Source organism: Octodon degus, unplaced genomic scaffold (assembly GCF_000260255.1).
Source record: "Octodon degus isolate 3935 unplaced genomic scaffold, OctDeg1.0 scaffold00055, whole genome shotgun sequence".
Lineage (NCBI taxonomy): Eukaryota > Metazoa > Chordata > Mammalia > Rodentia > Octodontidae > Octodon > Octodon degus.
Genome location: NW_004524631.1, coordinates 13072286 through 13099528, shown reverse-complemented (window position 1 = coordinate 13099528; position 27243 = coordinate 13072286). Strand labels below are relative to the sequence as shown.

At 39.4% G+C, this 27243-nt stretch overlaps 1 protein-coding gene and 1 pseudogene across 2 annotated transcripts in view; both read left to right on the top strand.

Annotated features, from left to right (window-relative positions):
- LOC101564598 (zinc finger protein 182) overlaps positions 1 to 27243 on the top strand; it is a 69663-nt gene that overhangs the window by 32486 nt on the left and 9934 nt on the right. The gene's annotated exons all lie outside the window — the stretch shown is intronic.
- LOC101564456 lies at positions 24064 to 24747 on the top strand (annotated as a pseudogene).

Below are 27243 nucleotides of genomic sequence, written 5' to 3'. Positions count from 1 at the left end.
GGGGCTGGCTGGCATGTGGTGCTGGGGGATTGAACCGCGGTCCCTGTGCTTTGCTTAGCTTAGCTTGTTCTAAGTAGGTGCGTTAGACCACTGAGCCATCTCACCAGCCCAACATTCTTATATTTATTGACGATTTATACTTCTTTTGAGAAATGTGTGTTCAGATCATTTGCTTCTTTTTTTTTTAAGGAAGGAAAGATTTATTTAGCTCACAGTCACTGGAGGTTTCAGTCCATACTCAGCTGGCTCCAAGGCAGAGTGGCACATGGCAGAGAGCAACCTTTCATGGTAGAGGCAAACAGCAGAGAGAGCAAGAGCAAAAGGGCAGGAGCAGAGGCAACAATGGCTCTTGCCTGAGGGTTTTTTTTTTTGTATTTTAGGACAGGGTCAACAGGGTCTACAGGGTCTCACTGTGTACACTGGACTTGTAATGATCCTCCTGTTTACAGCCTCCTGGAATTACAGGTGTATGCCACCATACCCAGTCACAATTGCTTTCTCAGCATGCCCTGGGTATTGAACTCCTGGCCCCTGCATCTGCCTAAACAGGCGCTTTAATCTGCTGAGCTATTTACCTGAGTTTTGATTGGATGGATTTTTTTTTGAGATCTTAATATATTTTGAGTATTAATCCTCTCCCAGATGAATAGCTAGGCAAGATTTTCTCCTATTGTGTATGTTGTCTCTTCAGTCTTTAGTTGTTTCCTTTGCTGTGCAGAGGCTTTTTAATTGGATGTAGTCCTATTGTCAGTTTTTGGTTTTGTTTCCTGAAGTGTTAGAGTCCTATCTAGAAAATATTTGCCTTTGCTGGTATCTTGAAATGTTTCTCCATTTTTCTTCTAGTAGTTTAAAATTTTCAGGTATTGCATTAAACTCTTTGATCTACTTTGAGTTAATTTTTGTACAGGGTGAGAGATAAAGGGTCTAGTTTCCACCTTCTAGATATGGATATCCACTTACCCCAGCACCATTTGTGTTTGTTGTTGCCTGTCTCACTATTTAGTTTAAGCTGTACTTGTACTTGTTATGTCGCTCAGGCTGGCCTTGAACTCCTGCAGATCCTCCTGCTTCAGCCTGCCAAGTGCTGGGATTACAGGCATGTACTACCACTCACAGCTTGCCAGCACCATATTTTGAAGAGGCTGCCCTTTCTCTATTTTATGTTTTTGGCACCTTTGTCAAGAACTAGTTGGCTGAATTTTTTAAATTTATTTAGTTTTTAATTTTATGTATTTAGTACAGCAGCTCAGACTTGTAGTGATCCTCCTGTTTTAGTCTCCCCAGTGCTGGGATTATAGGCATGCACCCCCATGCCCAGCCCCAGTGGCCAGCTTGGTGCACTGGGGCAGGATTGGCATGCATGCTGTACCTGGAATTGAATCTGGGTCCTTGCACTTGCCAGGCAGGCACTTAGACCACTGAGCTATCTCTCCAGCCCTGAATATTTTTAATTGAATATTCATAAGTTATAATTTATATCTTTATGGGATATAAAATAATGCTAATGTCTATATAGTCAATGTGGACTGGTGAGATTAAGGTAATTAACAGGTTGGTGAAACCATTCCTGCTTATAGTTTTCTTTTTGTAGGATGCATCTATATAAAAGTTCAACTTCTGCCTGGCATGGTGGCACATGCCTCTAATCCCAGCACTTGGGAGGCTGACTCAGAAGGATTGCTGGGTGTTGAAGGCCAGCCTGGATTACATAGTAAGTTCAGGACCAGGCTGAATTGCATATTGAGACCCTGTCTCAGAAAACCAAAAAAAAAAAATCAACAACTTTATTATTTCTAGAAATATTTATGTTGACTCTTTTAGGTGAATTTGTTTGTGGTAACTGAAAAATAGTTTTTTTTTTATCTAAGGATGTAGAGTTGTTTAAAACGATCCCTTGTTACCCTTTGAATGTCTATAATTTAATTTCTGATGTTAGTAATTGCTGTCTTTTCTATTTTCCCTTTGTCAACTTGTTAGGGAATTACAAAACTTGTCTTCAAATAGCCAACTTTTGGTTGCACTGATTTTCTCTGTTTTTTTTTCATTTTAAATTTCATTGACATATGCTTTTTATTGTGACCTATAGTTTTGTTTATTTTGCTGTTTTTCTAGTTTCTTTTTTTTTCTTTTCAAAGTTTTATTGATAAACATAGCAATGAGACAGTTTCAAATCAAATCGAAAGTACAGTTTCAACAAATAATACACTGCATATATTCTTCTTAGTGGTTAATTGCTGTACAAAGTAATTTAGCTTTTTTTTATTTATTTGGGAGGGGGCCAGCTCAGCCCACCAGGGGGCGGGGTTGGCTGGCATGTGGTGCTGGGGGATTGAACCGCAGTCCCTGTGCTTTGCTAAGCTTGTTCTAAGTAGGTGCTTTAGACCACTGAGCCATCTCACCAGCCCTCTAGTTTCTTAAGGAAGCTTAGATTATTAATTTAAAACTTTTTTTCAATGTATGTATTTAGTGCTATAAGATTTCTTTTTACTGCTTTTACCTGTATCCCATAAATTTCTGTACATGGTATTTTTATTTTTGTTCAATTCAAAGTATTTTCTAAAAAACTTTTTCTTTGATCTGTATGTTATTTGGAATGATGTTTAATTTCCATGTGTCTAGCAGATTTCCTGTTATATTTTGTTATTGGTTTCTAGGAAATTCCTTTATAGTCTAGGTCCATACTAAGAATGATTTTTTTTGGGGGGGTGGAAATGGGCATTGAACTCAGGCTCTTGCGCTTGTCAGGGAAGTGCTTATTCTTCTGAGCCATCTCCCGCCCCCCAGAATGATTTCAACTACATTAAATTTGTTAAAACTTGTTTTCTGGGGGCCTGCTGGTTAGCTCAGTTTAAGCGCCTGCTCATGCAAATGCAGTCAGGCGCAGTCTGTGGTTGGATCCCCTGCTCCACATGCCTTACTAGACCCGCCCTTAAGGCAGCCTGAGCAAGCCAAAAAAAGAAAGTTCTTCTCAACTTTTGGCCAAATAGCTCAGCGGATTAAAGCGCCTCTAAGCAAGCGCAGGGGCCAGGATGTGATCCCCTACCTGCTGTGCTGGCCCCGCCCCCGGGGCATGATGAGACGGTTGTGTTGCGCTGTGCGCCTATAATCCCAGCTCTTGGGAGCTGTAAACAGGTGAATCAGTACGAGTCCCATCTAATAGTGAGACCCTGAACACTCTGTAGAACCTTCCCTAAAATACAAAAAAAGCAAAAGGAAAACTTGTTTTCTGACTCACAGCATGATCTAACTTGGTAAATATTCCATGCATGCACACTTGAAAAATGTGTATTGTTTTAGGTTTTTTTTTAGTGGAGTATTCTATTATATATCATTTGTATATAGATAGTTGATGACATTGTTTACTTCTGTATTCTCAATTGATTTTTGTCTACTGATTCTTCAAGTTACTGAGAAAGGAATATTGAAGTGTCCAATTTCAGTGAAGATTTGCCTGTTTCTCCTGTCAGTTGTTTTAGTTTTTGCTTGATATACATAAGTTTTATAGTCCTGAGGATTGAACTCAGGGACACTCTGTGACTGAGCTATACCCCTAGTCTTTTTTATATTTGATTTTTTTTTTGTATTTTTGTGCAGGGTCTTACTACACAGCTTGGACTTGTAGTGATCCTACTGTTTTCAAGTCTCCTAGCGCTGGGATTACAGGTGTGTGCCACCAAGCTGGGACTTGGCTCATCACACCTGGGGGTGGGGCCGGCAGGGCCAGGTCCCTTTGCTTGCCTAAGCAGGTGCTTAGTTCACTGAGCTATCTCACCAGCCCTCTCCCAATCTTACTTATTTTGAGGCAAGTCTTTTTTTGTGTGTGTGGGGTGGCAAGGTCTCACTATATAGTTAAGCCACACTTTGAACTCACTGTGTAGCCCAGGCTGGCCTTGAGCTTATGCAATCCTCATGCCTTAGCCTTCTGAGTGGTGGGATTACAGGTGTGTGCCACCATGCCCAGCCAAGGGCAGGTCTTGGTAAGCTGAACTTGTAGTCTTCCTGCCTCAACTTCCTTATTTAGCTGGGATCACAGGCATGTGTCACTGTGCTTGGCTTTGCTTCATGTATTTTGAAGTGTTATATTTAGTTAGTGATAAATTGACTATTTTGTCCTTAGAGTATCACTCATTTTCTTGGATGATTACTTTTTTCCTCTGAAGTTTACTTTGGCTATTAGGAATATAATAATACATGGGGAATATATGGCCATTCCCCATTTCTTTTGATTAGCATTTCAATAGTGTACCTATTTTCTAACATTTTTCTGCTTCTATTATTACATGGATATATTTTCTTTTAGATAATAACCTCCTAGGACTGCCATAACAAAGTACATAGATTGTGTGGCATAAGCAATAGAAATTTATTTTCTCATAGTTCTGGAGTCTGGGAAGTCCCAGCTCAAGATGCTGGCTGATTTGGTCTCTTGAGGGTACTCTGGCTCAGAAATGGTCAACTTTTTTTTTTTTTTTTGGTTTTTTGAGAGAAAATTTCACTATATAATTCAGACTTGTCTTGAACTCAGTGATACTGGCCTCAGACTTGCAGTGATTCTTCTGCCTCAGCCTCTTGAGTGCTAGGGTTACAGATGTGAGTTACCACACCTGGCAAAATGAGGATTCATTGGGATTTTTTTTTTTGCAGTACCAGGAGTTGAACTTAGGTTCTTGCTCTTGCCAGGCAGACACTTATTCTACTGAACTATTTCTCTGGCCCTCCCCCCCCCTTTTTTTGAGCCAGGGTCTTGATATATAGTTTAGGCTGACCTTGAACTTACTATGTAGCATAGACTGGCCTTGAACTTGTAGCAGTCCTCCCTCAGCTTCCCAAGTGCTGAGATCACATATGTGTGCCACTACACTCAGCATAAAATTCCATTTTATTGCGGGGGGTGGGGGGGCTTGTTGTCATTTGTTTGAGACAGGGTCTCACTATGTAGTTCCAACTGGCCTTGAGCTCATAATGTAGCCCAGGCTGGCCCCAAACTCATGGCAGTCCTCTTGCCTCAGCCTCCTGAGTGCTGGGATTACAGGCATACATTACCATGCCCCAACTTTTTTTTTCTTCTTTTTTATGTATTTGGTACAGGATCTCACTACACAGATCAGACTCATAGTGATCCTCCTGTTTTCAGGCTCCCCAGCGGTGGGATTACAGGCATGCACCCAGACTTGTTGGCTGGCTTAGAGTGCCCCTGGGGGTGGGGCCAACAAGGCATGCAGGGCTGGGGATCGAACCTTGGTTCCTGCACTTGCCAAACCTGGGGCTTTTTCCACTGAGCTATCTCACTGGCCCTTCATGTCCCAACTTAAAAACAAACAAACAAACGAACATATTTGTTATACAGACTAATGGGTTTTATTTTGGCATAATCACTTATGTATATAATATACTTTGATCATTCCTACCCTCTATTCCCCGTCTGCTTTCTTTCTCTAGCCCCTTCCTCATCTTTAATAATATCCCTTCTATTTTCATGCCATCACTCTGTTAAAAACTCACCCCGCCCAGGGTGGGGGGGGTGGAGTGAGATAGTTCAACAGTCTAAGTGCCTGCCTGGCAAGTGCAGGAACCCAGGTTTGGCCCCACCCTGGGTGTGCTGAGCTGGCCACCAAAACTGGGTGTGGTGGTGCACGCCTGTAATCCTAGCACTGGGGAGGCTGAGACAGGAGGATCACTATGCATATGACCTGTATAGTGAGAACCTGTACCAGATACATTAAAAAAAGAAAACCTTTTCCCTCTAAATTAGATGCCCAACTTTATTTCTCCCCATGGCCTTTACTCTACTCTGTTCATACATGGAAAGGGACTTCTGGTGTCCATTCCTCATATAGATACTAGTTCTGTCAGATTAGGGCCCTGCTGCCATGACCTCCTTTAATATTAATTACCTCCATAAAGGCCTATCTCCAAATACAGTCAGCTTGGATGTTGGAGCTTCAGCATATGAATTGGGTAAGGCACACAATTCAATCCATTGCAGATGGGTAATATTTTTCTAATCTGTTTTGTTTTGGGAGTGGGTAAAGCTGGTAATTGATCATATGTGGGAGGACAGGACAAGGCCTCTGTGCCTAATCAAGCTACCTCAGTCTTGAGGAAAACCTTCTTCCTAGACAATTTTGACCATTAGTCGCTAGGCAACTTGTGTCTTGTGATACATTAACACTTTGCAAAGGTATAAATAAATGCTCCTGCTGTTGTTGTTTGGGTCTTTTGCCCATCAGGCAGAAGCCTGCACCTGAACCCAGCTCTTGTCTCTTGTCTATCTTTTCCTCATTCCTGCTGCTGTTTCTCCCTGAGTATACTGAGACACTAACAAGTCCCAACAATTTTGAAAATTTCTGTCTTATAGTTGGTATATTTAGTCCATGTAAATTTTTATTTATGTGTTTAGTACAGGGTCTCACTACACAGATCGGACTTGTAGTGATCTTTCATGTTTTTCAGCCTCCCAAGTGCTGGGATTACACACGTACGCCACTGTCTCAGCATACCCTGGAGGCAGGGCTGGCACAGCAGACTGGGGATCAAACCCCTGGCCCCTGCATCTGCCTAAGCAGACACTTTAATTGGCTGAGCTATGTGGCCAGCCCCATGTAAATTTAATATAATTGTTGATACTCATTATTATTTGCTGCTTTTTCTTTCTTTTGTGGTTTTTGGTTCTATTTTTCTGCCTTTTGGGTTATTTGTGTGTGTATGTGCAGCACTAGGGATTGAACCCAGGGCCTTTGTACTGAATTATATCTGTAGCCTTTAATTTTTTTTATTTTGAGATAGGGTCTTGCTGAGTTGCTCAGGCTAGGCTGAAACTTGGGATCTTCCTGCTTCAGCTTCCCACAGTGCCAGCTGTATGCCATCAAGCCTGGCTGAACATTATTCTATTATAGTTTTATTATGCCAAATGGCGTATTGCAGCCTGGTAATGCAGGTGGTAAAAGGAATTTACCAGTAGACAAGGACTGTAGAAAAGTCAGGAGTTTATTTAGATCACTGAGTACACTGTCAAGAGGAACAGTACATGAGTTTCCAAGAGAAGTATCGTGTCATCAGGTTGGGAGATTAGAGTTTTTATAAGGGAATGAAGATGTGGGAAAGGGTCTGAGTTGGTATTTTAGAAATGCATTTTCCAGGGCATCCTGTTCTTTCATTTTCCAGGAGCAGCTGTGTTGTAATTAAAGCTTAACATCAAACTTGCAAATTGTCAAGCTGCTCCTTACGCCTTCAGAAAGGCTCTTTAGACTTAGAGACAGGTATCTGTACATTTTAACCTTTTTTTTTATGGTCAGCTCAGCCCACCCTGGGGGCAAGGCTGGCATGGCATGTGGTGCTGGGGATCGAACCGAGGTCCCTGCATGCTTGCCTAAGCTTGCCTAAGCAGGTGCTGTAGACCACTGAGCTATCTCTCCAGCCCCCATTTTAACCTTTTTGGGAAAGATATAACACTAACTTAGGGGAGGAAAGGCTAATTTTTGTGTTTACATTTATCTGGTGCTGTTGTTAGTCCTTATTAGTGCAGTGCTTTGTGACTGTCCAGTATATGCTGGGCTGATGTGTGTCATCAGAGAAGTCTAGGGGCTGAGAATTTGGATCCTCTTGTCACCACATTCCCCCCGATGAATCAGTGAAGTCAAATTACTGACATGGGGTGAAGTGGCCACATCAATAACCTCCCTGAGCTGAGCAGGGCTGTCCATTGTTTAGGGCCCCTTTTGAGTTTGCTGATTATCAGAGGTGGGTCATCTTGACCTTAGAGACCTAAACTGGGTGACAAGCTCCAAGTAGATCTTTGCAGTGAGTTCAGGTGGTGATCTGAGGCATATAATTGATATGGGATTCTGGAAGAAATAAGATGGAGAAGGCAGTTGCACAAACATGAACCAAAGAAAAATTATTACAGTAATGACAATAATTGTTAGTTATCATTTTTATGAAGTATTTGAAAGCCAGGCCCAAACAGAGCCTTCGTAATAGTTATTATCATGCATTTATGTGTAAGAATCCTTTATAATCTCTCAGCTCTATCTTCTGGTAGGGTTGACACAAGTGACTCCATTTTGATTTTGACACCTCTCGTGTTTTATTTTTTTTATATCCCCTCTTGTCCTGAAGGGATTGGTGATTAATCATTGTTTTTATTTTTTCTTGTTAGGATGCTATTCTACTCATTGGTCTAATCTGGTGATACATCAGAGGGGAAGTAATTGATGATTTAGAGTTAGTGTCATAGTGCCTTTTAACCACATTTGAGCAACAACAAGGTCTAAAAGTAGCCCTTAAGCCAAGTTAGCCTGGAGTCCATTATTAAGTTTAGTTTTACCTGTGTGGTAGGTAATTGTTAAAATCTCAAAACATTGGATCAGATCTCTTTGTTAGGAATTGTGCTTGGCAGAATTTTAAGAGACAGCAGATATAAAGTTAAAAAGGAAGTATAAAGCAAAGTTAGAGTAAAATTTAGTTTGTGTAAGAGTTTTGAATGAAGAAATGATTTTTATATTAGTTTTTATCAAAGATAATCAAAGAACCAGTTTGTTTGTGGTACTTATTGAGGGTTTTTTCCGTGAATCTAATTATAAATACTTTAGAGGAAAATCAGAACTCTGGATGATAAGACTTGAAGTAACCATGGTTAGATGCTTGATGAGTTTAGTAATTGATGAGGTAATTTATTTATTTTATATAGTATATTAATATAACAGTCATGGCTGACAATATTATACCAAACCAATGAGCTTTTTGTTCACAGATAATATTTTTTTAGATTATTATCTAATTATTTTGATTTTCAGAGTGGCAGTGTCATTAATTTTATACAGGTTAACATCCTTGACAAAAACCAAAGGCATAGTAGCACATGCCTATAACCTCAGCACTTGAGAGGCTGAGGCAGAAGATTGGCTGTGAGTTCAAGGCTAGCCTGGGCTACAAACTGAGTTCAAAGCCAGCCTGAACTACATAATGAGACCCTGTCTCAATAACAACAACAACAACAATAATAATGATAATAAAGGATAGGTTAGACATTTTTAAGTTTTGGAATTGAGGTTAATGACCACAAATAGAATTATTTACCCTAAATAAATGCATCTCGTTTACACAATAACAAAATGTTTAGCCATTTTCATAGCACAAAATTTTACTATGATTTTTATATTTCTTTTCTTAAAGCTTTTTTTCTTCTAAAAGCCACATGGCTGTTCAGATTTTAAAATGTTCCTAGCACATTTTTCAGCTTAGATTTTACTCACAGATGTTAAATTTTAATTAGACCTGGCTAGAGGATAGACTCCCAAATAACCTTGAACAGTAAATTATCTTAGAACAAGTAGAAAGTAGAAAGAAAAGATGTTACTTTTTAGCTAGGGCTGGCGAATCTTTTAAGATTTTTGCATGGCCTTAAAAGACAAATTACCTTAGTACAAATAAAAAGTGGCAAAAGAACAAATTTAACCCCATAAGTTTAGTTTTAAGAATCATCCCAAAGTTATTTATACCAATGACATTTTAGGGTCATTGATCAGATAACAATATTAACTTAAACCACAGAAGTGGTTTAAGTAAATTTGCCAATCAATCAGTGTTTCCCAAGGGGACGCACATCCACTTTTTCACAGGTTGTCATGAAGGCTGTTTTCCTTTTTGGCATCCCAATCTCACCCTCATACCCTGACAGCCACTTTTTTCTTAACCTGATGTTTAGCCTTAGCCTGACTTACTCTGTATGCCAGCTTAGGGTTAGCCCTGGTTGGAGCTCAACCTGGTGGTCTAGACTTTTTGCCTTTATCTTCTTAGCAGTGTTTTCCCTTTGTCATTGATACTTTGCTGTCATCTATTTCTCTTTTTCCTGTACTCACTTTGAAGGGCTTGAACTTGGAGTTCAACCTCTGTTGTTGCCATGAGGGGGCCACCCCATGACCACTGTGGGCTTACACAGATCTTTTTCCTCTAAGTCACATTGTTTACTAGCAGTATTTCCCCTAATCTCAGGAGTTAGAGAAGTCACCCATTGTAGAATAAACTGGAGCAAACTGGTTTAGGCAGCTGCTTTTTCAGCCATAGAGGGAGCATTGTTCCACAGTTCCCTGTGCCCAAGGCCAGCTATTATAAACACAGATTAACAGGCAGACAAACACACCAGACACATAAGATAATGACATTAAATCAGAGTGCACTTTAGATATATTGGCAAAGCTGGATTAAGATAATCTTTTTTCTCTTAGTTTAAATAGATTAGGCAGTTAAAATTTTCCCTAGGGGATGCCATATGTTCTTGTGCTTTTAAGTGAATCATAACAGAGATCTCTTATAGTGCTTTGCTTATCTTAACAGTACAGTTACAGCACATGAGTCACATGGAGGAAAGAGCATGTGAGTGTGGAGGGGCAGAGACTGCAGGAGCGCTCTATCCTGGAAGAGACACTGAAGGCTGAACCGGGGCCTGTGGGTGTCTAAAAGAAGGATCAGCAAGGACACTGCTGTCAGAACATGGAGCTGAGGAAATTGGACAATGAAAGGATTTAAAGGCACACGTGGTAGTCTTCCCGCAGTTTGGGCTCCTGTGAGAAGGCCATGAAGGCTTGATGGTTGCTTAAATTGTGATAGAGGTTGTTCAGTTGCATTAATGTGTTGTAATTTGTTAAGAGTTCCATTGCATCTAAAGGGGCAGAGTTTCTGATATTAGAGCTTATATTAAAGCCAGGCAGTATTTTTTAGGAAAATGAGGCATTTCTTGAGAGTTCAGGGATCAAATCTAGACCAATTCTTAAGAAGAATGCAGCCTAAATGAGAGTCAGAGGGAATGAAAGACACAAAGCCCATTATGAGTCCTATGGAGATTCTGTGTCCATTCAAAAAGTGTCCCTTAGGATGACACATCACCTATCCCAGGGGTGCACATGAGATGTGTGCTTCTTTTGGGGCATCCCTCAAACAGAGAATTATCACCCATGGAAGTGAAGGTCAGGTTCACTCTGGGGCCACCGTAGTTCTGGGGCCACTGTCCTGTTGATCAGGTTAGATCAGAAGACCAAGTAAAATAAGAGTAAGAGAGTCATGAGCCAGTCATGGCAATTATTGAACAGTCACAGGGAGGGGAACTCACCATCCTGCAGAATGGGAAACCTGGTCACTTGTGAGTATTCTGGATCAAGAAATTCAGGAGATGGATGGAGGAGGAAGAGGTTGGGAGCTTGCAGCCACAGAGAACAGATCAAGCTGTTAAGGAGGGGTCCTCACAATGGGTACAGGTTCATCCTGGCTAAACTGCTGCCACCCAGTATGGTTCATTGAGAGTAACAAGTGTCCCAAAGGTAGAAAATGTGGTTCCTTATCCTTACGGACTATAGCAGGATGTTCTCCTTTTTCTTCTGCCTTGACGCCTGCTGTAGGGTGACGCCAGGCAGGGTCTGTCAGTCGCAAGTGGGAAGTAAAGCTTTGCTCAAGGGACCAAAGCTTGTAATTTAATGGGCCATGACTATCAGGGTTGTAGCTCAGAGGGCTTTGAATCCCACCAGGGAAGGCCTGTAGGGGCCCTTCAGATGCCCAGTGGCTGATCTGTTGACCATGCATGAATACTAGTGTGAAGAGAGGCCAAGAGAGGCAAGAAGAGACACTCATCATGTGGGTCACCAAACACTGTGCCACATGGCACATACAGGGCCAGTGACATGGGTGATACAAACTTAATAGACCAAGGAATGTAGGAAAGATAAGTTATTCAGATAAGTTATTTATTCAAGAGAAATAGCAAGCTAGTTTACAAAGAATGGAGTCTGCCATTGGGTGGAGAGATTGGGAGTGAAGCTGTGGGAAGGGGTTTGATTTGGCAAATACAGATACCTTAGAAATGCATTTTCTAGGACATCTTGTTCTTTGTTAATCTTCCAGAAGCATCTGTATTGCAACTAAAGTTGTACATCAAAGTTGCAAATTGGTTAGTCATCAAAAAAAGGCTCTTTAGACTTAGATAAGGGTATCTGTATGTTTTAAACTTTTGGGAAAGATACAGCATTAGTCTGAGGAGGAAAGGAAGGTATTTCTATTAACTCTTATCTTGTATTGCTGTTAGTCCTCATTAGTATGGTGCTTTGTGACTATTCAATATGTAGTGTGCTGATGTGTGTTAGCAAAAAAGTCTTGGGGCTGAGCATTTGAGTTCTTTTTTTTATCCTACCAGTTTTAATTCATTTGCTCATTGTATTTTTTCATATTGGATGCTGAGGATTGGACCTAGGGTCTTACATATGCTAAGCATATACTCTACCACTGAGCTCTTTAACTGTTGTGTTTTCTTTTCTTTCTTTTTTTCTCTTTCTTTCTTTTTTTTTTTTTTTTTTTTTTTTTTTTGCAGTACTGGGGATTGAACTCAGCACCCTGTGCTTGCGAGGCAAGCGCTTATTCTACTGAGCTATCTCCCTGGCTCTCTTTTTTTTTTTTTAAGACAGGGTCATATTATGTAGTCCAGGCTGACCTTGAATTAACCACACATAGCCCAGGGTGGCCTCAAACTTGTGCCAAGCCTCATACTTCAGCCTCCCATGTATTGGGATTACAGTCATGTGCCAGCACACTTGGATATGTTGTTTTTGGCTATATTTATTTACATAGTTTTTTGGTGACTATATGTATAATGAACTTTACACTATGTTTAGAGTGAATATTTTAACTCTTAAGTGGAAAGAATGGACCTTACCATCATGGAAATTTCTTTATCCTCTCTCTCTTTTATGTTATATCTTGTTACATCTACATTCATTGAAAACCCTACTAGACAACATTATAATTTTTGTTCTAGACAGGGCCGTACTATGTTGCTCAGGCTAGCCTTGAATTCCTGGGCTCAAATGATTTTTCTCCTTCAGGCTTTGAAGTAGCTGGGACTGCACACATGTGCCACCATGTCTGGCTTTGGCATGTTATGATTTTTTGCTGCCAACTGTCAAACATATTTTAAAGAACTGAAGAGGAGAAGACTAATCTATTATATTTACCCACGTTTTTATCATTTCTTATGTTCTTCTTTCATTGTTGTTTATCTGGGTGTTCTTCTGTTATCAGTTTTCTGTCTCTGAATTGTATTTAGTAATTTTTTCAAAGCAAGTCTGCTGGCAACAGTTTCTTAGTTTCCCTTTATTGAAAATGTCTTCCGTATCACTTTCATTCCTGGCTGAAATTTCCACTGCATATAGATTTCTGCATGCAGACTATTATTTTCTTTTGGCATTTAAACAATGTCCTGCTTCTTTCTGTGCTCCGTAGTTTCTGGTGAGAAATCCAGAGTCATTGAATAATCATTCCTTGTATGTGTTATGCTTTCCTTTTTCCTTAGTTCTCAACAATTTGATGGCCATGTGTCTGGCTCTGGATTTATTTGGATTTGTCCTGGTTGGGGCTTTCTGGGCATCTTGACCCTATAGATCCATGTCTTTTGCCAAGTTTGGGAATTAGTCAAGAATATATTTCTTCAGATACTTTTCTGAACTACTCCATTTCTCCTTTTCTTCTGAAACTCTGGTGACCTGAATTTGGTATTATCCCACAGGTCCCAGAAGTGCTGCTCTCTCTCTCTCTCTTTTTTTTTGTAGTATTTTGTTGTTTTTCAGATTGGACAATTTCTTTCTGTTGATTCGGTTTGAAGTTTCCTGCCTTTTTTTCTATTATCTTTGTTGTACTATTGAGTCCTTCCAATGCAGGCTTTTCAGTCTTTGTCTTTGAATGTCAGATGCCCAGTTCTTTAGAGCATCTGTTTCTTTGGTATTAGTCAAAGAAACAGATGGTCTTACTCTTAGTTGGTCTTACTTTTTCTTTCTGTTCTTCTGTTGATTTCCAAAGGGTTTGCCCTTACTTTGGGGTGTTTTTATAGGAGCTGTTGGGTAAATTTTCTCAGATAATTGTATTGTCTATGACAGCTCCATCCTGATGTATGGTTGATTATTCTTTTGTGCATTGGGAAATGGGAGCAAAGGCCAAATATTGATTTTTTTTAATACCACAGGATGTTATAATTTTACTTTTTTCTAATTTGTTCCTGAGGTCTTTTTCAAGAATGGTCATAAACTGCAGCCCTGCCCTGAGGGGTGTTCTGGAGATGAGGTCATAGATGTTTACAAAGTGCCTTTTATGGGATATTTCTTTATCCTGGTAATGGTTTACTGTCTAAACATCCTACTCATGACCCAGGTATCCTTCTCACAGGAAACTTGTTCTTACTGGCAGGGGCCCTGTGGCTCTTGTCTAACCTATTTCCAGTTTATTTACATCAAGACAGCTCCTCTCTTAGAGAGCCATGCATGGGAGAGAAGTTATGTTCAAGTATATCAGTCAGGTGAGACAGAGCAGACAACTAAACAAGCCATGACTAACACAGGTGGTTTATTACTTACAGATCCTAGAGAAGAGTATAGTATGCCTCAAAGGGCCAACAGGTAGGGGGAGCCTCCTGGGATACACTTGCTCAACCAGAATGAGGAGGGAATGAATTCCTTGTGGTAAAACTCTTATAGGATTAAGGGTGTTACCTAGGGGAGTTACCTAGGGGAGTTACCTATGGGAGTTCTAATTGAGGGATTTGAAGTGAGGAGGTATGAATTCCCTTGAGTTACAGTGTGACTGAGAGGAGCCACTGTGCTAAATATGCAGTTCATATGGGGATGCTGTGAGGTGAGTCCACATATGGGTTGTACCTAGCTGCACCACAGGGAGGTTGTCACTAGCAGTTAGTTGTACAAGGAAGATATCTAATCAACCACCTTGAGGAATTGGGAGGAGGTAGAAAACTGGAAAGTGGCCTGAGGGTGACTGAGCCATACTGCTGGTATGAGAAAGTCCAACTTAGTTCACAGTGGATGCCAGGGTAATGTAACATTATAGAAATTCTCTACACAGTGGAAAACCCATGCTTCCTGGACTGGGCACTTCTGGTGTCAGATTCCTTCTATCGGGTCTGCAAGTTTACTTTTCTTTCTGGTTCTTTGGCTCACCAAAATAGTGTTTCTCATCTGGGTGCTTTTTGTGTGGGGATCCCCCTGCCATGTTGACTGCCAAGAAGTCTTCAGTGTCAGTGGGGAACAAGAGCATTTTTCCTGCTGCTTATTGTCAGCCAGACTTCCCATCCATCTCCTTTGCTGATGTCTCAAGCTGGTCTGGGGGTACTAGAGGGATACCTGTTGATTTTCTAGAAGGCTGATATGCACTGCCTGGTCTGCTTTCTGTTGTTAGGTTGGGGATTTGTGTTGGGTGTGGGGGGTCATAAGATGCTCTGCTACTGTCAAGTCCTTGGGTCCCTAACCAGGCTCTTTTCTACTTTTTGCTTTCAGAATTCTCTTTTGGTTGTTCCTTGTGTTATTTCCAGGTCTTATAGTTATACTTGGAAGAATGGTCTATGCCATCAAGTCCAGATTAGAAGTCTACAGTTACTATATGATGCCTATTATTTTAAACAGAGAAAGCATGTGATATACAGTTGGACAGCTGTGTTTTTTTTTGTGGTTTTCACTCTACATGGTAATTTAACAAATGCTGAGTAGCTACAGTGGGGTCATTTTTCCATAGCCTATTCCTATTAAACTGCATATGATTATTGAACAGGTTGGGAATCCCTAACCCAAAAGTCTGAAGTACTCCAAAATTTAACTTTTTAAAAAAAATTCTATTTTTTAAATTTTATTTTGAAGAGTAATAACAAAAGCAAGAACAAAAATCAGAAACAGGGTAACATACAACAATACATGTTACAGATTTTCAAGACAACAATAGCTGATTAACAATGGTTGATATACTATTTTTATCATCAGATCTGCTCAGATTAACAGATATAATTCTGTAAGATTGGACATATGCTTGAATATTACCACTTGCTTCCAAGAAACCTTAAATTTTTGTTCTTGTCTCTTTTTTCTTCTCTTACCTTTTTTTTTTTTTGGTGGAACCAGGGATTGAACTCAGTCCCTTGTGCTTGCCAGGGAAGCACTTATTCCACTGAACCATCTCCCTGGACTTCTCTTACCTTTTTAAAAATTTATTTTAAAGAGATATAATAATAATTGATATGACATTAGAAATGGTATACAGTTAGAGGACCAAAAGCCATTCAAGCATGGCTTTTGTATTATGTATTTTTGTCCCTGATGTAATTGCTTAGCCACAGGTATCAGCAAACTTGAAGCCTTCATAGGTAAGTGGATGCAACTAGAGGCCATACTCACAAGTGAAACAAATCAGACCCACATGTGTAAACATCGCACTATCATCTGCTCAGTGTAAGAACCTGAAAGAAGAAACAAAACCTGAAAGGTATAACGTATATAGTAAAATGGAAAGAATCAGAACTTAAAGATTAAACAACAAAGAGGATAGAAAGGGAAAAAAACATAGGAAAAAAGGAAGGGGAAAAACATGCAAGTATATATACAGGATGGCTGTGGTGATTGTACTAAAAATCTCCGTTAGTCGTTTGAAAATAGTTGTTTTATTCTTGAGACAGGGTTTCACTATGCAATTTAGTGCCCTTGAACTCACAATGATCCTCTTGCCTCAGCCTCCTGAGTGCTGAGATTACAAGGTGTGCCCCACCATGTCTTCCCTCAGCCTCGAGTGCTGAGACTACAAGGCAAGCCTTATCATGCCTGACCAATCTAACACTTTTTGGTTAAGATATGTTATGGACATATACCAACTCTCCACAATAAATTTATTCATTATGTAGTGCAAACATACTGATACAAATTTGGGAAAAATACTTTTTTTTTGAGCACTGACATGATGCCACAAGTGGAAAATTCCATACCTGGGCCTCATGAAACTACAGGTGCACTAAAAATACTGTATAAATTACCTTTAGGCCTATGCAGGTATAAGGTATATATAAAATATAAATGTCTGATATTTAGCTTTGGGTTCCATCCCAAGCTCTCAGTATTTATATCCAAACTTCAAAAGAAAAAAAATCTGGAATCAGAAACAGTTGTGATCCCTGGCATTTCAGATAAGGGTATTCACCTGTATCAGTTCTGATTCAGGCTGCCATCACAGACTACCTCAGACTGAGGGGCTGTTCTGGAGACTGGAAGTCCAAAGTCAAGGTGCCAGCAGTGCTGGTTTCTGGTGAGACCTCTGCTTGGCTATCACTCTGTCTTCCTGTGGTCTTTCTTTTGCGGTTTTGCCAAGAAGGTATGTGTGTGGGGTGGTCTCTGGTATTCCTACTTAAGACAACAGTCCTGTTAGATTATGGCCTTACCCTTAAGGCCTCATTCTACCTTAATTACTGCATTAAAGGCCCTATCAGTACATTGTGGGTTATCACTTTAGCATATGAATTAGGTGAAGGAGGGAGCACAGTATAGCACATAACAATGGGGGGAAGGGTACCAGGATTCAGACTCAGGACCTCTTCCTTGTCAAGCAGGTGCTGTACCACTGAGCTATATCCTCGGCCCTTAACAATTATAGCTCAAATGCATAACAGTTTCCTTGTCTCCTTTCAAAAGAAAAATTTCTCTCAAAATTTTTTGTTACTGAGGATTGAACCTAGGCTCTTCACACTGTCTCATGAAGTCACTAAGTTGACCAGGTGGGGCTTGAATATACAATCCTCCTGCTTCAGCCTCCCTCAGTGCTGGGCTTATAGGCTTGCACTACCACACTGGACTCAATTTCATTTGGTCTCTTATGAAATGTGACTTTGGGTTACTTTCAGTTTTGTCTGATCCCAGAAAGTTAGGATGTCAATGAATATCTGTGTATGCCTGCATTCTTGATGTGATGTTTTTATAGGAGAGATTCCTAGAACTGGAATTCCTTCCTTCCTTTCTTCATTTCATTTTTGTTTTTTGGAGCCGGGTTTTGCTTTATAGTCCAGACTGCCCTCAAACTCATGGCAGTCTCTTGAGTTCTGGGATTACAGGCATGTGGAGCCATACCTGACTATAACTGGAGTTTCGGAAATACATTAATATTTGAGGAATTATCAAATTCTCTTTTAAAAAGACATAGTTATATCTATAGTTAGGTTATGTCTATAGACATTAGGTCACATCTATGGTTAACACTCAACTTGATACCCCCAAAATATAAACATGTATATGCATATGAATGGAACATAAAACACACATATAGTTACACAAAGAAGGTAAAAATAAACCTGGTAAAAAGTTGGTAGTGAGTCTTTGTAAGACATACGTGATTATTCGTTCAGTATTCTTGCAACTTTATTGGGCATGTCTAACATGTATGGACATTTGGTCAACCTAATAAATAAAAGGAGAAAATAAGAAATTGCCCATCAATTATCTGATTGACAAGGTCTACAAACACTGTTAACAAGGGCCGGGGAGATGGCTCAGTGGAATAAGCGCTTCCCTGGCAAGTGCAAGGGCCTGAGTTCAATCCCTGGTTCTGCCAAAAAAAAAAAAAAAAAAACCCACTGATAACACATACTTTGGGGGACCATACAGTCATCCTTCAGCCACAGGTGACTGATTCTAAAACCCTTGATACTAAAATTTGGGGGTGTTCAAGTCACCTAAATCAAACAGCAGGATATTTGCATATAATTTATGCAGAGCCTCCAATTTAAATCATCTGTAGATTATTTATAATACCTAATAAAATGCAGATGTCATGTGAATAACTGTTATACTATATTTTCCCCAATCTCTCTGTATTTTTTATTTTATTTATTTATTTACTAAGGTTTAAAGTGAATATCTTTTCATATGTTTGAGGGATTTTTTTGTATGTAGGACAGGGTTCTCACTGTGTAGATCAGACTTATAGTGATCCTCCTGTTTTCAGCATCCCAAGCCAAGCACTGGGATTACAGGCGTGCGCCACCACACCCAGTCTCAATCGCCTCTCAGCAAGTCCCAGGGGCGGGGCTGGCACATCAGGCCAGGGGCTTGAACTCCCAGGCCCTGCATCTGCCTAAGCAGATGCTTTAATCCGCTGAGCTATTTGGCCAGCCTTTAAGGGATGTTTTAAAATTACTTATTTGCTTATTTGCCATACTAAGGATTGATCCCAGGACCTTCACACTGAACTATAGTGCCAAACCTTTTTATTTTTTTTTTTGAGATGCTATCTCACTAAGTTGCCTAAGCTAGGCTTGAATTTGTGATCCTTCTGCTTCAGTTTACAAGAGTGCCGGGATTATGAGTGTGTGCTCCTACATCTGGCTTTATTTTTTATTTTGAGACAGTCTTACTCAGTTGCCCAGGCTGACCTGAATTTGTGATCATCCTACCGTGTGCACAGCTTTTTTTTTTTCCTTTTTATTTTCTGTCAGATACTTGGACTTTTTCCTCTTGTTAATTAAGAGCTCTTTATATATCAAGGATATTAACCTTTTATCTGTGATGTATGTTATAATTTTTTTCACCTAGTTTGTCATGTGTCTTTGGACTTAAATCTTTGAACTTACAAAAGTGTCTTTTTATTTCAAAAGTGGTTTATTATTATGGTTATATTTATTTAATCAGTCTTTTATGGCATGTGTGTTTTATTCATAGTTAGAACATGTTTCTCTATGTCAGATCACAGAGCCTTTCACCTGTGCTTCTAGATCTTTTTGTAACACTGGGGATTGAATTCAGGGCTTCTTGCATGCCAGGCAAGTGCTCTGCCACTGAGCTACATCTTTAGTTCTTTTATTTTTACTTTGAGACACAATTTGCTAAGTTACCCAGGTGGCCTTGAACATGCTGTCCTTTCTACTTCAGCATCCCGAGTAACTGGAATTACCTTGCTCCGCTGGTTTCATTTTTGTATATTTGGCTCACATATCCATTTGGTTTTATTCTTGAGCATAGTATGATATATGGATCTCTTTTAATATTTTCCAGATGTTTTGCCAGTTGTCCTAGCACTATTCATTAAAAAGTGGGCCTTTCCCTTTGAACTTTGAGGGTTTATCTGGATTAAAGAATGATTTATTTATTTATTTATTTATTTATGGTACTGAGGATTAAACTTAGGACCTTGCACATGGCAGGCAGGTACTTAGGCTGCTGAGCTATCTCCCTGGCCCTTATTTTTTATTTTTAAAAGAGAATTTAAAAAAATTAGAAATGATACAGAATTTAACTAAACAAAATGATAGGAATTCAGCAATGGTTGTTATATTGCATATTGTTGTCTTCAAGTTAGTTATTCAGATTTCCAGATATAAGCATTCAAAGTTGGTCAAAAATTATAAAAAATTAAAAAGGAGAGAGCAAAAAATTAAGCATTAATTACTTCTTTCAATAGACCAGCAGAAATCAGCAGTAAAATTATCTAAGCTATCCTGTGTGTGTATGTATATATGTATTTTTTTCCTTTCCTTCTTTCTTTTCTCCTTTCCCTCATCCCAGTGTTTTGCTATCTTGTAGGGCTGTTCCTTTCCTCAGTTTTAATGTTCCAGCATTTTCTAGCTATTCTTGCACACTGATTTAAAAAAAAAAATATTAGTATATACTTTCCAATCCTAGTGATTGCATTCTGCTCGTGGGTTTAATACATATACATATCACATCTTGATCATTTTACTCCCTCATATGGTTGTTAGTATTACTTTTTTTCTCTTTTGTTTCTGGGGATGGTAACTAGGGCCTCTTGCATGTTAAGCAAGTGCTTTGCTACTGAGCTGCAACCACAGCCAGCACTACCTTCTTTGGTATCATTTGAAAGATTGTTTCTTTTTTAGGATCTCATTAAATTTACAAATTACTTTAGGAATTATGATATCTTTGTGAGTTGATGTTATTCTGTAATGAATCTGACAGCTTGAAGGTAGATCAGACAGTTCTCTAAGAGAACACCCTCACTTTTCCCACATCTAGTTCAGGAGTCCTGAGACCAATGTTAGGTTACTGTAAGTGACTGGAAGGACTGAGAGCTCATCAAAAGTAGAATAGAAAACTATTTTACTCACAGTTATGGCTCATTACATTGAAAAGTTGCAAATTGGAATCAGGTATGGAAGGGAGTTACAATGTGAAGTCTTGGAAGATCCAGTCACAAAGGTAAAGCTTCTATCTGCATCTTCGTGTCACCTTCCTAGCACAGTGAGCAAAGACAGTATGCAAAGTATTGCTAAACAGGGAAGCCCACCTGAGCTTTTGTGTCCACAGGATTTGTTGGGGTTTCGTGACATTGGTGTGATTGAGTGTATCTTTTGCCACAAGGGTGAACTTAGTCCCATGCGCCTCTCTTTTCTCTGGAGGTTGGGCTGCTGTCATGTGGCTAAAAGCCTGAACTTGCTATGGTTTAAATGTCTCCTCCAGAGCTAATTTTGGAATTTATTGCTATTTAATGTTAAGAGGACCTTTAGGACAGTGATGACAAATGTTTTAGAGCTTTCCATGATACAGCCTGCTGCAGCATGTGTGATTTGCCACCACTGTTTTAGGAGGTGTTTAGGTTATGAAGGCTCTAACTTCAGTAGGATTGGTGCTGTGAAAAATGTGTGAGTTTGCTGGTTATACATACCTATAATCCCAGCACTTGGAAAGCTGAGACAGGAGGATTGGTGGGAGTTCCAGAGCAGACAGAACTACATAGCAGGATCCTGTCTCAAAAAAAAATTGTCCCCTCTTTTCTTTAGCCACAGAATGATCCAGAAGTAGATCCTTGGCAGATGATGGCCTCTTGATCTTGGACTTCCCAGCCTCTAGAAGTGTGAACCAATACATTTCCAGTTACTATAATGTACCCAGTCTCAGGTATTCTGTTATAGCAGCAAAAAGGACTATGATACCCTGTAATCACATGATAGGGTTTTGTAGTCTGGCCACCCCTCTTCCGGAGTCATTTCATTAGCTTAAGATATCTAGGGGCCCATCAGGAGTCACTTCATCAGCATAAACCATCAGGGCCTGCTGTGAACAATAAAGGTACTTATATCATTTGGGCACTGTAAAGTTAGGTTATTAAATTTGAGGTCTTCTTTTTTGATGCGTTTATAGCTATGTATCTCCCTCTTGGCATTGCTTTGGCACGTCATCCTGTAAGTTTTTGTATATTTCCATTTTTATTTTATTTATTTATTTATTTTTTTGCGGAACCAGGATTGAACTCAGTCCCTTGTGCTTGCCAGGCAAGCACTTACTCTACTGAGCTATCTCCCAGGCCCTCCATTTTTATTTGTCTCAAGATATATTGTAATTTCCTTGTGATTTGTTCTTTGACCCATTGGTTGTTCAGTTTCCATATATTTATGAATTTCCAGTTTTCTATTATTTTTTATTTCTAATTTTATCCTTGTGATCAGAAAAAATACTTCGTGTGCTTTTAATCATTGTTACTTTACTGAGACTTGTTTTGTGGGCTGACATATGGTGTATTCTAAAAAAATATTCCATGTACACTTGAGAAGAATATGTATTATTGTATGAAGTGTTCTGTATATTCTTTGAGGTGTGATTAATCATAGTTCAAGTGTTCTTTTCCCTTATTAGTCTTTCCTCTAGACATGTTCTGTCCATTATTGTAAATGCTATTTTGAAGTCTCTAGCTATTATTTGTAGAGCTATTTTCTCCTTCTGTCAAATTTTCCTTCTTATTTTGTCTATATTGTTTGGTTTATATATATATATATATATACATATATATTTCTATATAGAAATATATATATATATGTATATAGAAATAAATATATAGAAATAAATGTATGTAGAAATAAATTTATATTATTCAATATAATATGTAGAAATATATATATATATTTCTATATGTTATAGCTTCTTGATTAACTGACACTTTATCAATAGAAAACATCCTTCTTTTGGTCTTATAACAGTTTTTGTCTGATGTTAGTATAACCATTAACACTCTCTTGGATATCATTTGTATTGAATAGTTTTCTTTTATCCTGTTTGTGTCTTTGTGTCTAAAATAAATGAACTCCAAGAGCTAAACAAACAAAAAAGTAAACCAACTAACAGAAGCTGTGAACATCTATACTAGTTAGTCCATAGATTAATTCCATGCTGGAGCGTTCCTTAAGTACTCAGCCACGCCTGTGTGGTCTGTGGGGCAGCCTGAGGTGAAAAGTCACTCATGATGGGTCTTGTCCTGGGCATAAATATGTTTCTGAATTTCCCTGACATGAATGCTTTTGAATATCTGAATTTTCAAGACTTTGCCCCAGCTGCTCCTCTCAGACAGCCTCTGCAGTCTGGTTGCCTTGCAGCCATTTAGAGCAGTGTCCACCACTTTACCACTTCAAGTTCCAAGTTCCACAAAGCACACACCAGTCTTCTGAGAGCTGTTGGACAGAGTACAACATGAATCAGGTCCGCCCTGTTCCCTCCAGGCTCAGGGACTCCCTGTAGGAACATGGGTGACTCTTGCTGCAGCAGCAGCTTCACATCCAGGGGTAGAACAAGAGCAGGTAGAAAGTGCCACAAAACTACCCCCACCCCACTTTTAAGTTGTCTTTTTCTCAATTCTGTCTTTGCTTGGTTGCTACAAACCTTTTTTTTCTGTGGTTCTGGCAAAGATAATTCTGATAAATTTTCTTCTTGTTTTTTATGTTTCCTGTGGGGGGATGAGACCTTGACAGCTACTCATTTGATTGTTATTGTTGTGGGGTGAAATCTTATCACTTGAAATGTTGTTTTTCCATAATTTTTTTGTTTTGTGGTGCTGGGTATGGAACCCAGGTTCTTATGGATGCTGGTTTGTGCTTTACCACTAAGTTACATCCCTAGCCTCAGTCATCTGAATGGTTTCTCCTTTGGTTTTTAAGGCAGCTTTGAAAGGACACAGACATTTGTTTGAAAGATAGCTGAGCTGGAATTTGGTATTTTTTATTTATAGGTAACTAGAAATTTGAAGTAGTCTCTATTTTTCATTATAAATTTCACTGAAGGTAGTATGATGAGCCATTTTATATACTCTTTGTATTGATATGTATAGGTTTTTTGGAAGATATATAGAGATTTGAATTTATACAGATGCAATCATTCTAGATTACCTGGAAGTGCCTTAGTTCTTAAATTGAAGATCTAAGCACCACTGCAAACGCTGAGGCTGAGGAGCTGAGGTCAACATCAAATTTGAAATATTTAAACTAGTTCCACAATGCAGACAATTAAGTGCTTTGTTGTGGGCGATGGTGCTGTTGGTAAAACATGTCTCCTGATATCCTATGCAACAAACAAATTTCCATCTGAATATGTACCAGCCATTTTTTGTATTTTTTTTTTTTGGTGGAATCAGGGATTAAACTCAGGCCCTGGCAGTTGGCAGGCAAGTGCTTATTCTACTGAGCTATCTCCCCAGCCCTACCAACTCTTTTTGACAACTATGCAGTCACAGTTATGATACGTGGAGAGCCATACACTTTTGGGCTTTTTGATGACTCAGGGCAAGAGGATCATGACAGATTATGACCACTTGAGTTATCCACAGACAGATGTATTTCTAGTCTGTTTTTCAGTGGTCTCTCCATCCTCATTTGAAATTGTGGAAGAAAAGTGGGTGCCTAAGATAGCTCACCACTGTCTAAAGACTCCTTTCTTGCTTGTTGGGACCCAAACTGATCTCAGAGATGATCCCTTTACTATTGAGAAACTTGCCAAGAACAAACAGAAATCTATCACTCCAGAGACTGCTAAAAAGCTGGCCCATGATCTGAAGGCTGTCCAGTATGTGGGGTGTTCTGCACTCACACAGAAAGGCCTAAAGAATGTGTTTGAGGAAGCAATATTGGCTGCCCTGGAGCCTCCAGAACTGAAGAAGAGCTGCAGGTGTGTGCTGCTATGAACATCTCTCCACACCCCTTTCTGCATAGCTGGTGTTGGCATCATACTAAAAGCAATGTTTAAATCAAACTAAAGATTAAAAATTGAAATTCGTTTCTGCAATAATAAAAAAATAATTGAAGATCTAAGGTATAATTTAGACACTGTAAAATTTACATACAGTAAAAAGTTGTGTATATTATGGTTTCTGAGTTTTGGCAAAGTCATACAGTTATGTAACCACTGCCACAAAGAAGACATGGAAGAGTTCTGTCACCTCCCAGTGTGTAACTTTGTAGCTGGCCACTTGCTGTACCTTGTCCCCTATTCACTGATAGATTTTAAGTCTTTGAAGTTTTGCCCTTCTGATGTTTTATAAATGGTACCACATAGCAAGTAGCCTGTTATATCTGGCTTCTTCCCTTAGCATAGTACATTTGTGGTCCATCCATGTTGCCACCTGAAACATCCTTTCCTTCTTTTTCATTGTTCGATGTCATTATCGAACAATGTGGGTTACATTGTTTATTTACTCACTGTATGGACTTGTTGGTGTCTCAGTGTACCCCAAGGAGGAATGGAGGCAGGAAGGAGGAAAAGATAGACAAGAAACAAGAGCTGGGTTCAGGTAGAGTTCTGTTTGCCTGATGAGCAAAAGACCCAAACAACACCACTAGGGGCATTTATTTGTACTCTTGCAAAGTTAGTATCACAAGACACAAGGTTGCCTAGCGACTAATAGCAGAAATTGTCCAGGCAGGATATTTTCCTCAAGATCAAAGTAGCTTGATTGCTTTATGCACTGAGGCTTTGTCCTGCCTTCCCACATATGATCAATTTCCAGCTCCAGCTGCTCCCAACAACTCACTGGTTGAAAAACATGTAGGTTTTTTTTTTCACCAGGTTTTTTTGATTTAAAATTTGGTTTCTTGAGGCCTGGGACTGTAGTTTAATGATAGAACACTAGCCTTTCATGTGCAAGGCCCTGGATTCAAGCCCCAGCACTTGGTGCCTCTGTAAAAGGATAAGCACTCTCCTTATAACTTGTGTGTGGTGTTGTATTGCATCCATCTCAGGCAAACTGGTAGCCTGTGCACAATAAACCTGCTCCACAACATGTAGTTTCTGTGTGGTTCATTCATTTTTCAGCATCCTGTTAAAGTGACTGCCAGTTTACCTATTCTGATGTTGATGGACATTTGAGTTTTCCTCATAATCACATATTAGAAACAATGCTGTTGTGAACATCCCTGGGTTGGTTTCCCAGAGCACATGTGTATGATTTTCTGTAACGTGTAGTTAAGGAGAACTGCCAGGTGGTGGTATATGGAAATCATTAACGTTAGCAAACAATGCCAAAGCATTTCCCAAAGTGTTTATACCAGGTTATGTTCCTACTAATGGTGTGTGGGAGTTGCCATTTCAGAACACTACAGTGCTGCATCTGCTTAGCTGTGCCCTTTCTGATGAGTGCATAATAGTGTTTCAGTGTTGTGAAATGTTCATTTATGTGAATGCAAATGAGTTTGAGTACAATTCAGTTCACCTGAGTGCTCTTGGTGGTATATTTTCTTATATTCATATGTCATTTGGTTTTCGTTTTGAATGAAGTGCCTGCTCTCTTCCATTTGTCTTTGTTGTTTGTATATTTCTGATCAAGTTTGTAGGGGTTAAATATTTAAGATTGGTTCCTTTACCACTCATTAATATCACATATAATCTCTCATATGTGACTTGTCTTTGCACTGTCCTACTTTTAATCTTTTTTTTTGTGGGACCAGGGATTGACCTTGTGCTTGCCAGGCAGGTGCTTATTCTACTGAGCCATCTCCCTAGCCCTCTACTTTTAATCTTGTTATTGCTTGCAAGTCTCTTCTTTTGTGAGAGGTGCTTTTCATGAATTTGTCCCTTAAAAGAAAAGAATTTGTACCTTGTCCTAAGCTTGGGAAACATTTTATATATGATTGTGTAGTCCTTGTTGAACCACAGCTGGAGTTGGCATACAAGTGACTGCAGGGAGAATCTCAGAAAGGAGTACCCCATCTGGAAATGGGGCCTCTCAGATTCCAGAGTTGCACTAATACTCAGGTGATCCATCCTAAGCATTTGTGAGCAGAACTTAAAACAGATTGTGCTGTCTGTATGGCAGTGAGAGGAAGGGAATGTCCTACCTAGTCATGTCCACAGCAAGGGGTCAAGGGATGAAAGTTATATGAAGGTTTATGGAATTTGGACTTAGAGCCAGGGTCACTTTTGGGTCCAAGCTAAACAGCTTTATTGGTGCCTGAATTTTTTTTTTATTATTTAGAGAATACTTAATTATTTTCTCTAATCAAACCCATGTAGATAGGACCTTACATATTTAATACAGTGCATTACCCCTGTACAAATGGGAAAAAAATTAATTTTAACATTTCTTGACCAATATGGCTGTTAATTTCTGTACAATGCCAGCTCAACCCGGTAAACTGGGATAATTTTTTCCAAAGTTGACAGTACAGTTAAATTTTCCAAAAAT